This window comes from Haliaeetus albicilla, chromosome 1 (genome assembly GCF_947461875.1).
Source record: "Haliaeetus albicilla chromosome 1, bHalAlb1.1, whole genome shotgun sequence".
NCBI lineage: Eukaryota > Metazoa > Chordata > Aves > Accipitriformes > Accipitridae > Haliaeetus > Haliaeetus albicilla.
The window spans coordinates 49,440,266-49,456,008 of NC_091483.1; the positions used below are offsets into that span (position 1 = coordinate 49,440,266).

The 15,743-nt window shown below is 37.4% G+C and overlaps 1 protein-coding gene across 16 annotated transcripts in view; it reads right to left on the bottom strand.

The window, feature by feature from the left end:
- SORBS2 (sorbin and SH3 domain containing 2) overlaps positions 1–15,351 on the bottom strand; it is a 187,472-nt gene extending 172,121 nt beyond the window's left edge. For 8 of the 16 annotated variants that reach the window (XM_069788463.1, XM_069788454.1, XM_069788484.1 and 5 more), the window contains exons 1-2: positions 15,145–15,350; positions 14,550–14,730 (exon numbers count right to left, since the gene is read on the bottom strand). The gene's annotated coding sequence lies outside the window, so the exon portion shown is untranslated. Of the gene's footprint in view, positions 1–14,549; positions 14,731–15,144 lie in introns of all 16 variants that reach the window. The other 8 variants (XM_069788503.1, XM_069788494.1, XM_069788573.1 and 5 more) reach the window with 3 other exon arrangements.
- Between the last annotated feature and the right edge of the window lie 392 nt (positions 15,352–15,743).

The following is a 15,743-nucleotide window of genomic DNA, read 5'->3' on the forward strand; positions in this document are numbered from 1 at the left end:
ATCATAAAGACAGCATCATCTATCAATAAAAACAACACTATCAGGTCTCCAATTTAAAAAGACTGAAATTTTTTTTTCATATTGGTTGGTCAACCTACTTAAATGCAAAGCAGCAGGTAAACAGAATGAGTATTTGTAGGGGAGTATGCTGAAGTATAGACTAGTTAACATCATTTTTCCAAGGTTCCAGGTGACTACAAGCCTGGAAAAAAAACCCCTGATGTCCGATTCCCAAGACACTGCTACCTACCTGAGCTACAACATGCAGAAGAGCGAAGTGGAATTCAAACATGAAGAGTTAATTTTATCCAGGGTCAAACTTGTTTGTAGCTCCTCCAGCTACTGAACACCGAGTACAACTCCAGCTATTGGCTTTGTATTTTCAGGTTCTCACTAATAACAACTCTGATCAATTTTCTGTGCTGTGGATTCAGTCAGATACTTGGCAAAGATGCTGACAGAGAATTCTATCTAGATTGTATAGAGTAACCGGTTGATTTAAGTATTTAAGACATGGCATGCATTTAAATAAAACAACCACAAATGCATTTTAGAAACATTTTCTAAGGTGTATTTGGGAAAGTTTTATCACAGGAAGCATATCCTTTTTTCAGTTTCCCTTTGAGACATGTTACTGATCACAAGTAGTACAGCCATAAAATGGGATAGAAGAGATGAGAAAAGTAACTCTGATTTTCTTAAAAACAAATATTTAAAAATTTTAAAAGGAAACCCTGAAGCCCTTTTGTAATTAGAGATGAAAGTGTCTTAACCTAATAAGACTAGATCCCTCATGTTTTACAGCAGTGTTAGAGATGCTACTGAATTCCTGGAGCAATTTCCACACTATTTCCCATCCCACATTTAGTATTTTATGTTGATATAATTTAGTAAAAAAGCAATAGTGAAGGTATCACTGCCTAATCTCAAATATGAAATATTACTAAAATTATATTAAGATGCTTTTTAGCTGTTCGTACATACAGTTTTATATTAATTTTCGCTGCATTTTAAGTAAAGATGAAAAAGAGCCTGAAACAGAGACACACTCGTTATTTTCCTTTTCTATTTGCTTGGTTACCAGTTGGATTCATTAACATTCATTAACTTATGTGCTTTGTTGTCACTTATCCCAAAATTTTATGATATATTGAGCAGACATTGAATCATGTGAACTATAGTATGGATGAGTTCTGTTTTCAAATCTTTAGGACAGTATTTCAGAGAAAAAGATGAACTTGAGCTCATGAAGACATAATACACGAGGTTCTCCCAAAAATGAGTGCTTAAATGTCCAGTTTTAACAGAAAATAGCAAACATCCAAAACAAAACTAACACACAAATGAGCAAGTGTCTTAAAAGTTATCCTCCCAATTCCTGAAATATCACCAAGACATCAGCTGTAACCTTAAAGCAAAACAAAAAAAATGAGAAACTGCTACTGAAATGCACTATGCTTTCAGAGTATGCCAAGAATATTGCCAAGACAATTAATAGTTTGTCTGGTCAATTTGTACTTGAAAGTCTTCCAGTCCTGATTGTGTCATGTACTGACAGTTCCATTAAATAACTACATTAATTCATAGACCTAAGCAGGAATTCACATTGAGTTAAGTTCTGAAGAACACCCCAGGCCACCTAGTTTCCAGCACCCACCAAAAATCAAGTTTTGTCTCCATTTTGAACTGGAGATCTCAACGAGCCCGAGTTCCTGTGAACATCAAATGTCAGTCTTAGCAGTAATGCTCAGTCAAAATGCAGAGGCCTGAACTCATTCTAGCAGTGCCAGAACTTTAAGAAATTACAGCAAGAAATATTGAATTTTACAAGAAATTTTCTGCTTCCCAATTTATTGGAAATACAAACTTGGCAGCATACATTATGAAGTCATCTTATATATTCCACACTTATGTATAAAAGTACAAATATGAGACTGGTAGCTACATAATGAAAAGGAAATGTTTTCCCACCTTTTCTACAAGAGTAGGGCAATTAGAATTCTAAAGTGAAAATTTTATTAACTTCTCAGTAACAGGTTCCTCACATATTGCAATTTATAGAGGAAGAAAATAGACAAATACTCAGGATAAAAAATTCTTCCCCCTGCTTAGACACCAACAGTCAACTCCTCTAGGCTGCAAGTATGTGAATATTTCTCAAACATCACTGTTAGATATTTAGGAAAATGAGCTGTCACTCATTCTCCAAGCCTCCTCTTTCCTCCCTTTTAATATGTAAACCCAAAACTTTCACCTTCTCCCCTATTTTTATCATTCATCACCTTCTCCCTACCTATAAGCTAAAGCCATATCCCTGAGCTATTTGCCAGCGTTCTGCCAAACTGCAGCTTCTCACTGGCAGCACCTCCTCTTCCTTAAACCACTGCTTCAGACTTGCAACTCCTTGAGAGCAGCTGCCAGAAAAGCTCAGGCCCAGATATCCCCAATTTGGCAATATACTGCTGTCTCTTCATTTCAAAAGCCTGCTTCATGTCATTTCTTTGCATGCACCTTATTACCACTACATTTATAGACTACTCTTTCATACTCTAGTAATTGGGACATGCATTCCTTTTCTCCTGTTTGCGAAACTGGGACATGCATTCCTTTCCTCCTATTTGAGAAACAATTCTTAACTTCTAATTGCTACATTTATAGAACATTAATTGTGAGAAATTGAAAAAAATTGGTAGGAAGAAGACTGTGCTGGTGGGAAAGTGGAGCAGGAACATGGATTTTCAAGCATTGCCCACAATTCTTGGTGGAAATGCTTTGCAAAAGGCTTTTACAACACACCTTGAGCTCCTCATCAATCCTACCTCAGGCCTGCTTGGAACAAAGACCCAAACCCACAAGAATCAATTCAAACTGTTCTTCCATGCAACTTGAAATATATAGATATAGCTGAGTCATTGCTAATAACTGGGTTGTGGGTGGGGGGTTTTTTGTTGTTTTGTTTTTTTTAAAAGATCCATTCGTCCATATCTACATTCCTTTTTCCCTGTAGCCTCAATCTCTTTCAGCCACCTGCATGTTTTTTGTACCCCATGCTCTACCACCCAACAAACCCTAAGTCTGTTTCTTAATATGCCTCTTTGACCAATCTAATTTTGTTCAATCTGACATAGGAAAAACAAAGGGGAAATTAAGTAACAAAATCAGCTCCAACTGATCTCTTTCCAGCTCCCCCACCCCGTACTTTCAACCTTGCATGATGCTGAGAGCCAGATGATAACAAGCTTACTAAAAATAGAGAACACTTCCCCAGACACACAACCATACTTGTGGCTCTCATCTCAAAAGTTGTTCTTGCCTGATTAGATTGGCTTATTAAGTGATAGAAAGCTTGTTGGGCTAGTCCTACCTGCCTCTGACACTCCTCAGAGCTAACCAGAGAACATTTAGAAGTTTGCCCTTCCTTACAGATTAGAATTCACACACCTTGCATACAGTATTTTGCTCTCCTACACAGTCCTCTGGGAAAAATAACTATCCAAAACCCAAGCTAAAAAGCATCTGAAAGAAATGCCATCAGCTATGATACTTCAGACCATCATTCGCTAAAACCAGCAAGATTTGGGAAGAGCAGATGAGTAAGAGCATCGGTAGCAAATAGGTATTATAAAACTAGTAAACCATCATATTTTACAAAGTTCTTTGAAGCCAGGAAGTTTTAATTAAATTCCTTGTAAAGTGAACTTACATTTTATCAATTCCAAGAACGTGGCAGCACTTTGCTGTGCCAGATGAGGTCACAAATCAATCTCAAAACACCTCTAACAAAGTATAAATACCATAGCAGAGTATATCTAAGTCACACTAACATGTCTAGCTGGCATAACTACAATAGCAAAGTTGATAAGGTACCAACCAGCTTATCCACAGCATTCTTTTCACGAAGAGGTCATTTCTTCTTTTGTGCTAGGAAGTGAAACAATGCCAAAGCATTCCAGAAGTGCTTAAACAAACAACAGCAGCATCTACTTCCGGTTAGATGTTAACAGTTTGTACTTTTTTGGTAGCTTATTTGTTTTCTTTAGAGTGTAACATAACACATTAGGAACTTTAGCAGATCACCTGCCAAATATATCCTTTGTCCTAGGAACTGAATCAACTTTTTGTGACAAGACTTCTAGATTCCAATTGCCTTCTAGCTTGAGCCATGATTGCACTTCTTCACTTAACGTTCACTTGCCTTTTTCCTTAAAGGATTTTCAACTCTCAATTTTTGGTCTCGAACAGTGTTATAGCAGTACGTATAAAGTTATGAAACAGGATTATTTTTAAAAGTCTGCTGCCAGTTTTCCATCAAGTACTCCACTTACATTTAAGGAGATTATTTATCATAGAAACTTAAACTAGACTTAGCACTAAAGAGGGGAAAGCTGAAACATTCAAATAGGACTGTGATCCTTCCCCCCTGTGCAGTGCTGGTGAGGCCACACCTACAGTGCTATTGCACCATGTCCAGTTCTGGTCTTCCCCAGTACAAGAGGCACTGACATACTAGAAAGTCAAGTGAGGGGGCACAAAGATGACTAAGGGACTGAAGCATCTCTCCTATGAGGAACAGCTAGAGAGAGCTGGGACTGCTTAGCCCAGAGAAAGCTTGGGGGGGGCGGGAAATCTCATTGATGTGTACACATACCTGAAGGAAAGGCATAAAGAAAACTGAGCCAGGTTACTTCCAGTGGTGCCCAGTGACAAGACCAGAGACAATGGGCACAAACTGAAACACGGCACAGTCTGTCTGAACATCAGAAAACACTTTTTTAATGTGAGGGTAACTGAGCGCTGCCACAGGTTGCTCAGAGAGGTTGTGGAGTCTCTGTCATAGGAAATATTGAAAAGCCTTCTGGACATCTTCCTGGACAATTGGCTCTAGCTGGCCTTGCTTGAGCAGGGGGGCTGGCCCAGACAATCTCCAGAGGTCCCTTCCAACCTCAATCATATTGTGATACAACAAAAAACAATTACCCAAGTTTTTGCTTTTCAATTAATATTGGTATTTATTTCTCTCTGGCACAAAACCTTGGATCTTTAATTTCTCCACATAGACTCAGACTCAGATCAGCAGAAACACAAAAGGCAGTGTCAGTATCTCCAATATGAGAATGTTCGGAATCTACAATCTCCTAGCATTTAACTTGAAGGAGGTAGCAGTGAAGAGTTTGCTCAGCATCACTTTCTGATACGAGCTGCAGATATAGTGTAGGAGGAAAAGAACAACTGTATTCACACACAAGAGGAAAGAAAACAAGACAACTCAAATGTATTCAAGATTTAGAAGCTCATAACACTGATGTTTCCATAGTAACTAATATACTCCAAAGCAGGGAAAAAACAGGGTGAGGATTTTAAAGGACAGCACCACATACAGATTAAAAGCAGATACTGCCTACCAACTGATGATCTGAGGTTTGGACTGATGAATTTACACAGTTTATCACAAGAAGTATCACTTGTTGAAGACTCAAGATCCAATGAAACAACCCTACTAACAGGAGTGAAAGAGTAAGAACCGCACAGTAAAACACCGCTGGTACTTGACAGCCTGTGCCTCATGCACTCACCACTCACTGTTAAAGGTGGTGTCCAATGCTACCTCCCTCCTTGGTCAGAATAAATAACCTATGTGACCTCAAGGAAAGACAGGATACAGTAGATAAAAAGCATCATGCATTGCACTAAGCTGAATCATATGATCCTATTGGTTTGCAATGCTTACCTTTTTATAACTTCCTTGTCCAGGCAGCAGCTGAGAAAGTTGATATAATTGGCCTTTCCATAAAAAATACAAACAAGGGAGATGATTAATACTTACTAAGCTCAGGGAAGACAAAGGAAGACAATATCAGTTCTAGAAATAATATTTAGCATTAGAAAAATGCTTGGTACAGAGAAGATGGAACTATAATTCTGCTGGATCAAGGCCTTAATTGGTCTCTTCCACAGTAAATAGTGACAGACATATGACCCCAACTGTTTTAATATCCAGTTGAACCACTCCCCCTGAAAAACTAAACCCCTGTATACAACTCTCCCATTTATCACCATTTCTGAGAAATGAAACAACATAAGCTTATAATTTAAGTGCTGCCCAGACTCAATAAATGGCTTTTCCACCAAAGGCAGAAAAACATTATGAACTGTAGGTTTCTATACTGCATCAGGCTACATCTGATGCATAGTACAACTTCAGAATTTTCAACTGCATAAAAGTTACTTGGGAAATAAAATCCAATTTCAAGTTATTGAGCCACTCAGTACAGCTGTATGCATCAAGTTTCATCCTCACACATGGCAAGGGACATGGCCAAAGGAATTTAGAATCACAAGTGCCAGACTCCTACCCTTTGCAACTGACTTTTAAAGAATAGGATTGCAGAGACTTTCTTGCTTATCATGAAAAGGAAACGTCATGGAAAGATCGGTCTGAAGCTAAAGCTTCAGAAGGGTGTTAACAACACTCTTCGGATCTTCAGAGCTACCCAGTTAATGCCTATGAAATGAAATAAGTTTTATATACTATTTTCAAATATTTGGTTTGGTGTAATAGTAATTTTCAAGTGTTCTGCCAATAATCAACAGAGAAAGTCAACATCTACCCAAGACCACTTCAGCTGATTTGTTCCTCATCTGGAATTTCTTTCAAGTACCTTCTCCTTTTAGAAATCAGTACCCTAACAATCATGCAAGAGGTAGAACACCTAAAACAAAAAATCTACAGTAATTTCCCAGCTGATATAATTCAGTACTCAAATTATGCAGAAAATTCTGGCACTGGGCTGCTAATTTTACTTACGTCACCAGAACAAAATAAGGAAAAGCATGATTCCCTCCCCCCCCGCCCAATGGAGGAAAGGATGTAGGTGGGGAGTATAATTGACACTAATTATTTGTAGGAAAGGTCAGGGTTACCTTCTACCAACTGCATGAGGCAGCTGATTATCTGTCATATCTCTGAAGCATAGTCACGAAACCATCAGTGACTAAAGGACAAACAGGCCTTGGCTAGCAATCAAACTTGGCAACATTCAAAAACACAGCACAGCAGATGTCTTTTTAAAATAGGTAAATTGTAAGACATTAGATAGCGTAACACTATGTATCTCCAATGCTGAAAAAAACTTCAGTAAAGACTACTGTTTAAGTACCTAATAGGTGACTTGGTAGTATGATCTTCTCTGCATTTGAAGAGCTAAAAAAAGAGCACCTACATCACAAAATTCCAACTCAGTTTTAAACTGCCTCAGAAAGCCTTCAGTTTCTTCATGACATATTTTAGATTTTTTTATACAATAAACCTCATTTTGAACAAAACCTGCACATAGAAAATATAAGACTGGAAAACTGAGAACAGATTGTGTATTTTAAAGACTAGAGTACCTCAACAATTTGGAAATTTGCTTGCCAGAGTGTCAGAAAACACCCCTTTAAAAGATGAAAACTGTCATACCATATTATTATTGTTGCTGAAAAACCCAAACTGAGATCTGATACATCTTGTTTGATAACTGACTTAACAGAATACTCAGTGTTCCAAGAAAAAAAAAAAAGTTTGTTATTTAGTATGTCACTTGAGAATTTTGCTGTGCATTAAGTGAAATGAAAATTCCACCCATGAAATCCACTTACTGGCTTTCCAGAAAGTGGAATTTACAGGGATGAGACAACTCAATTTCAAATAGCATTGGTTTCAATTTTCATCTCAGAAGTATGAGAATAGAAGAAATCTGTATGCCCGTGTATCCTTACTAAACAAGGTAGCTTTTTCTAACAAAATCCTTAAATGAAACACTAAGAAATTTAGTGGGATTTCTCTTTATGTAATTTTGGACATACAGTTTATAACCACTGGAAAACAAATTTTTTTGCAGTTTTCTAGTCAGTTATTAAAGTACTGCAGAAAGATTACATATAGACCTAATTTTGTTTTGGAGCATAAACAGTCAATTTGCAGTTACACTAGGCAGTTCTGCAGCAGTCAGTTTAAATGCTGCCAGCTCTGGCTTTTGCCTACACATACATTCAGTACTCAAAACAATACTGAGAGACTGCAGTGGTGAATCCTGACACCACCACTCTTCTTGATGCTGAGTGGTGTGTCCAGGGGATTATAACAGCCATCTAGCCATTTCTGTTCTCTGAAATTCTTTAAGTAATACCACATAATTTTCATGCCAGAGCAGCAGTTCTGAGGAAAATTTCTAGTTTCCTCAAATGTTTTAAGGTCATGTTTCTAAAAAACCATTTTGCTAGGGAAAAATCAAAGGCTTGGGCCCTCCAGACAATGAAGATAGTTTTGATTAGTAAGACTTCAGGCTAGCAAAACAGGGAGAAAAATAATTATGCAGACTAGTAGTTGCGGTATGTAACAGTTGTCAGCTTTCCTTCCTTTCTTGCCCAAGTACACTGCGTAATTGCACTGTTAAAGCTTCACAAAGCACACTGAACTCCAGCTCCTGTTTTTGAAGTTAGTAAGCAGCAGTTTACAAAATGATACTCCTGAAACAAAACACTAAATCTCTTCTTAGTTCTCCTCAGCAGACGCTCAAAGATATTTGTGAATTTTTAAGTGCAAATCTCGATAAATGCAACAAGCAAACTGGAAAAAAACCCAAACGATACTACTTTTAATTTATAATTGACCACCTTTGCCTACAGTATTTTCGTTGCTTTCAGAAGCTACAGCCCTCTCATGCTTATTAAGTAGAGTAACTACTTTTAATTGCAGTGCAACAATGTTAAAGGTTAAGAGGCCGAAAGGTTAACAAACCTTTCTCGCTCTAACTATAGGACAGTAGCACAGCATACACTACTGTTTTGTGACAGGTCTGTAACTTTACCCATAAAAATATGAAATTGGCAATGACTTATCTGGTTTCCATTGAATGTATCTGAACAAGGTGGAAGTTATTACACGTCCTCTTCACAGGGGGTCACAAAGCAGGACAAGGAAGATTAAAATCTTGGTATCCTTTCTGGATAGCTTATCTTTCATTCAGGAACAGAGAGAAAGAGATGTCTCAGTGCCAAAAGTGAACAGAGAAGCTTGACTTTAAGTTTTATGGTAAGAGATGACAATCAGGATGAAGGTATGACATTTCTATGACATTTCTTAAATTGCAAAGCCAGCTGTTAAGTATGCAATTCACCAGAGCCAGGCTAAACTTAGTAGTACTCAATTTACTAATCCCATGTAAGGGTTTCACTAGATGTGAAAATACGTGCTGTATGAACGTATCTACAACATAGTTATACCTTAACATCATTTTCAGACTAGCTACCAATGTCTGAGACTCAATTCTAACATGCATTCAGCCTGTTTTTGCAGCTAGCTAGCTAATACAGCTCAAGATTTCTAGAGCTAGAGATTTTCAGTAACTTCAAAATACCTGAAGCTGAAAAAAATTTGAGCAATGTTAGCACAACAGAGAAGCACTTCAAAGACAACAAATACTACCACTTTTGAGGTAGGTAAGCAAGCATAGACAAGCAATTTGCCCCATATCATCTTATGGGTCAATGACAGCCACATTAAGAAATCTCAGCATCCTGCATCTTTCACCATTTTTCTGTCCACCTCCCCAGATAGTCCCTGCAATCTGGTATTATACCAGTGCCAACCTCAGGTCCCTTCAGTCTACACAGTGAGATATGTGACTTGCACTATTACCTCTTCTAGTCAGCAGACCTCTCCATCCTGGCGAAGGCCTTAATAGTCCCAGTTGCTTGCCTCTAAAACCATCCCTGCTTCCAGTAGCAGCTCTTTGCATTTTAACTTCCCACCTCAAAACCCTGATGTACAGTCAATAAACCTGACTTTATATTAAACATAACTAAAGTATGCAACAGAGCGGAGAAATCTTATTACATTTTAGTGCAGAGAAGAATTCAAAATATTTTTTCTCCCTTTTAATTATTAGAGTTATCAGAAAGCTTGATGACTTATCTCTTCCTGCTCTTCCTCCCGGTGGTGTATTTTTTTAATTAGAGAAACTCTGAATACACTATCATGTTTATGAGTACCAAGGTTTTTTATATTGGCCAACATCAAAACTGAATAAATGTCCAAGTTTCTGAATGAAACAAGAGCTTAGAGTTTTGAAAATGTGTAGGAGACAGAACTATAGATGTCCAATCTACCGGTCCAAACTGAAACAGAATTCAGTTTCACAGTTAGAAGCACATACCCAGTTTGCATTTACACAGTTAACTGTAGGCTGCATTCCCAATTCCCATTCCAATGTGCAATCCTCAAACTGCCAGATCCTTGAATTTGGAGCCAGAATATAGAAGGAAAACATAGGACACATTATCTCCTCTAACCTGTACAAGTCCTTTTCCCATGCACAGAAAACAGGAACCACTTATTTCCTCCACCCCTTCTCAGCATCCCAGAAGGAAGAAGGGCATCGTACAGTCACTGCTCACCTCGAATTTGGCACCAGGGTGCAAAACAAAATACTGACTTTTCTGTTAATGGCAGCAAAGAACATGACTGTACTCCATCACACTGCCACTTTTTCACTGCAGAGGTACAAGTAATTACCAAGTTAAGAGTAGGTCTGCCATATTACAGCTTTAGGACTTGAACCACAGCTGTATGGTTCCATATCATTTACTGTTACACCAGGAAAGCCCTAAAGGTTGGTGACCACAGCCAGAGCCACTCTTGAAGAAAGCAGCCTAGCACTCAGGATGCACATGTTCTACCCAGATTTATTCATCTCTTCCCACTTATTAAACACTGCTCTATCAAATTGGTCCAAGTCAGGCTAGATTACCTGATTTATGTGCATTTACAAAACAGTAACGCTGACACAGAAGGCCTGTAGGGTTATCTTATTTGTCAGAGTTTATCCAGAACTTATTTGCAAATTAAAAGATCTAGTTACAACCATGTGAAACAAGCTATAACAGTTCAGAAAAACTAAAACACTCTTCTGCTTTTAAAAAACTATTTTGTAACCTTGCTGGTGCAGAGTGGCCATGGCTTTGTCAGAATAAAAAGACTGTGGTAGAAGCTGAACTTTCCCCCATACCTAGCATTCACAACTAGAATAATCAATACACAATTGGAAAAGCAAGACTTCATAGTGCTATGAAGAATGAGGGATGCAAATATATATGAAAACAGAATTTGAGAATGAAAATTTTATTGCCTATGGAATGACTTGCAGGCTTTCAATAAAGACAAACCTCAGTTGCCTGTTTACATGTTGTTTTTCATCAGTTTACTTTTAAGAACTGTGGTATCAAGAAAATAAGTGGCAGTCAATAAGTCTTAAGAAAACACCAAAAAAAAAGAATTTCCATTTCATCCATTGCTCAGTATATTTTTATAGACTGCAATGAAAAAACACATTCCACAGCCAATCATTTTCAGTGCTTCTGCACCAGAAGTTCACTCACAGCTAATTACTAATAGAGTTTATTTTTAACAAGTATTTGAGGTATACCTTGAGGTACACGTGAAGTTTTTGTTCTGACTGTAATCATGGAGTCCCCAAAATAAATGTAGGTGAATCAATTTTTTTTTTTATTGAAAGGAAAAGAATTTCTTTTTATTAAAAAGAAAAAAATATGAAAAGCATGATGCACAGCATAGAGAAGAATCTTAAAAGTGATAATATGCTGATGATTCTTTTTCCCCTATGAGAAAAGCATCTTCCAAGAGCCTGTGGGAGGTAGATGCTCACTGTATAAAGCTGAAAATTTCCCTCTTTCAGATTTAGAATTTAGGCAGAAGTTAGAAATTTAGGTTGGGGGCGGGGAGCAGAATCATTCCAAAGCTGCACACTGCCATCAGGCCCTTATTTTAAGTAAGTCTTCCTACTGAAATAAAAATTTAAAGCAGCAAAGGTTTACAGGGTACCTTGTTAGATAATCAGACAGGCTTGGTTTTGGCTTTTTTAAATTTTGATTTCTTCTTGTTTTCCCAAACTTTTCATTAAATCCCTTAAGCTCTAGTAATTTGATCTCCCGAATAATAATAAAATTAATTTTCAAAGTGCCGAGAAACCTCAGGACAACATTCAGTAATTACATAGCTAAATTTTAAACAGTAAACCCTTTTACTACTTCATAGACATTTATTTTCCAAAGAAGTATCTACAGTTAGTAAATGAACCGGTGAACATACATGTCTCGCTATAAAGTGACATGAAAAAATTTATGTAGAAGAGGCCATGATTTTCAGGATTCTCCTCCAGTTTTTTGTATTTTGCTTTACATTTTATATACCTTTATTAATGAGAGCTGGTAGCAGAAATAGGTGAAGTGATAGAGACAGAAATTACACTGATAGTCATATCTGATGTATGTATTAAAATAAAGGTCAAGACCTTATGCATTATAGATGTTTTCATAAGGCATCAGGATTTGTGTTCCAAGAGTACTATAAGTGCGACCTCTGTTCAACTAGAGTAGCTGTGTGAACTTTCGCGGCTCATGATAAAAACTTTTAAACATAATTAGCAGCTATAATTAAATTACTGATAACAACTCTGAACAGAGAAGTTACTCTGACTCTGGACAGTTAACACCTTTCAAGGGAATACAAGGTGGTTGTATGCGTATTCTCAGGTTCCAAATAAAACTTGATCTAGTGTTCCATACTGATGCAAGGTAATTTTCAAAATACTGAGAACTTGCACTTATCTCTTGTAAACTTAGGTTTTCATTTACTGCACAAGAGAGCTGACTATCTTTGAGGCAGTTGCAAACATTTTGCCAGAGGATCCTCTAGACAATTGCACTACAGTTACCAGGACTCTTTCACTACTACCATGGAGCATGTAAATTGTTACGGATAAAGCCACATCAAAATGGTTTATTGTCTATGGTTTAGCCACAACCTATCACACAGCACAGGTAAACGATAGGAGAAAGATCACGTACCAAACAACTAGATTAAGTAGAAGATAAATTCTGTTGGGAAGAAATAAAGCTTTTTGTCTCAGATGCAGTCATAGGAAGACCAAGGTAATCACTGGATTTCCTAATATGAGCTCTTTGCTCCTTATTACCTGAATAGGAACAGCTAGCATCAGACCCTGCATAAAACGCGTGGACCGTGAATATAGCCATTCCACCTCTCCTCTTTCATATTCTACCAATAACATGACTGTGCCCTAGGTTCCACCAGCAGGACCCCAGTGACTAAGCCTGCCTATAGGCATCTGCTTTGAGAACTTAAAGATTTACAGTTCAGTAATGTATACATTTTGAGAACACTGCTGAGAGTAAAAAACCTGCAGAAACACAGCACATAGCTGTCCTACCACTTCCAGTGAGAGCTGGAAAATATTCAGAGCTAGTTTCTTGGCTTAAGGAGTCCAACAGGCATTCTACGATGAGGGAATAAAGTTTGAGTGATAATGTATGCCTTCCTCGCAAGGAACTCTGACTCTATTACTGTGGTCCTTGAACAAATGGAAAGCGCTTATGTTTAGAAGGTTAAATGACAGCAGCATGAAATTTATTGATAAACACAAGGAATTTTCAAGGAAGCCCAAAGTCTGTCGAATAAAATTCCAAGTTTTTGAAGAGCTACCTTTACTGAGTAATTTATTTTCTTATCACTTACTGTAGCTTGCCCCACACTGATGTTCTTTTAGAACATGGTCTGTTTAAGAAAAGCACCCATTTATTACTAGCCACATCCTGAGAAACATGTGTCCATTACACTTGCTGAGCTAAAAGATGACACTGCTCTCAAGCACTCAGACTCTAGCGATAGCTACTTCTTTAAAGATTTTCCTACCTTTTCCTCTCAAAATTCTTCTGCAGTCAGAACTTAGTTTCAAAACTTTATAGCACTTTTGCTGCCAGAATTAGAAGCATTCAAAAACACTCAGGCAGTTTATGCTGATAATACACCATAAAAAACACTAAACCAAACGTATAGTCTCATCTTTGATATTTGGAATGCTACAAAGAGAAATCAGTCAGAAGTGTAGGTTTTTTGATTGGGCATCAGTTATGTCACCTGTTCAGTAAGTTATATAATCACATACTGTACATTCCAAAGGAATAAGCAGACTCCCAGATTTTTAGATGAAAAGTTACAATTTCACACTTTGTCAATGATTTAGCATTCATTGAAGGTCTATAAACAGTTATATGTACATTTCTGAGACTCATCAGCTTGATTTATATAAAGTCTGTTTAAAGACTGGCTTGCTAAGAGCATACTTTAGAAGAGAACAGAAAAACAATTCAGCCTCCTTTACTGCTAGGGCTCCCACCTACAGGAGATGCCAGAATTATCACTAACATTTGGTTAAGTGGTAGGTAGGTAGGAGCCCTAACTGGGTAAGTAGCTAGATCAATGTATAGAAAACTGTATGATGAGAAGTCAGTGTTTGATGTGCTAAGCACAAAAGGACCCATTCTGAACTTCTGCAAAAGCCTTACACTAGTTTTAGTGCCTTCAAGTTTCACACACTTCAGAATTGTGTTGATGTTTATCATTAACTTCTCACAAAATTCCTCTCAGCACCATTTTAGCAAGAGAAATCAGTGTTTCCTTTCACACTCACCTGTAAGTCTTCCGGTTATCGTAAAAGGGTAGCATCATATTTGCCTTTCATAATTTCATGCTGATTTACATATCACTATGAGGATGCTCAGACTACAGCTGAACAGCTGATGCAGTGAAGATCCCTTCTGCCAGTTATTAGAAGCTATTGAAGAGTCTCTGCTCTCCTTAATGGCATCTTCCTATAGTGAATTGATGGTCAAAAGTAAATTAAATGCAGAAAAGCACTTTAAAAAGAAGCTTAGCCTTAACAAAATCTTCTCGTAGTGCCTCATCTGTTTTAACAAGAATTTGTTCCATCCTAATAAACTGTCTATAAAGTTATATTCTCACATTTTTAGCATCTCAAAGCTTGCAGCAAATACAGAAGTATAACCAGATATCTTACCAATTTGACAAGTCTTGCCTGTTGGTTTGGGTTGTTTGGTTTTTTTTGTTAGGACGGGGAGCGAAACAGGACCAGACAGACTTCAGAGTAGGAGTCAACCTGAAGAACTAGTAGTAACAGCACACTAACCTTTCCCCATCTATGTCAACTTAAACTAAGCTAATAGCAGTCAAGAGACAGTACTTCTAAGATCTCTAAAGCCATTTACCTGCTTTGAAGGAGTTATCCAGATCAAAATGTACCAATTCTGAAATTTCCCTTTACAAATAAATTTGTCCCGTCTTTTCCCTCTCAGGGGAGCTCTGCTATCCTTGAAAGCAGTAGTGCTTCTCTTGCCTGCACTATATATGGTCTGTGGAGAGAAGTGAAAATACTGGTGGTATTTTTGGTCACGTTGTCTGTATTGGATCTGTCTCACTTATTTTTAAGTGTTCTGAAAAATAATGAGTGCAGATTTTTTTTCTAAAGAAGTTGTACACAGCCTTATTATGACACTCTCCAATAATTTATTTTTTTTTTAAATTGGATTAACATCCTATTCTAGTTATTTGGTTGTATAAGGTAAGACAAACAAAGCACAGGGTGACGACTTCTTGCACTGCTGTTAATTTTAACCACCATATCAATTATCAGCTGCCATTCAAGTTAATCAAGGGATTCCATTATTATTATCATCAGGTTAAGAGAATGAGATCATTAGCACTAGTCAAGCTATAAAAAGCTGTGGCATAACTGAAAGCTGATGCAATCCTAAAACATACTTAGAAATAAGTTTGCCTTTTCCCGAACAGATAATTTAATTCTCTT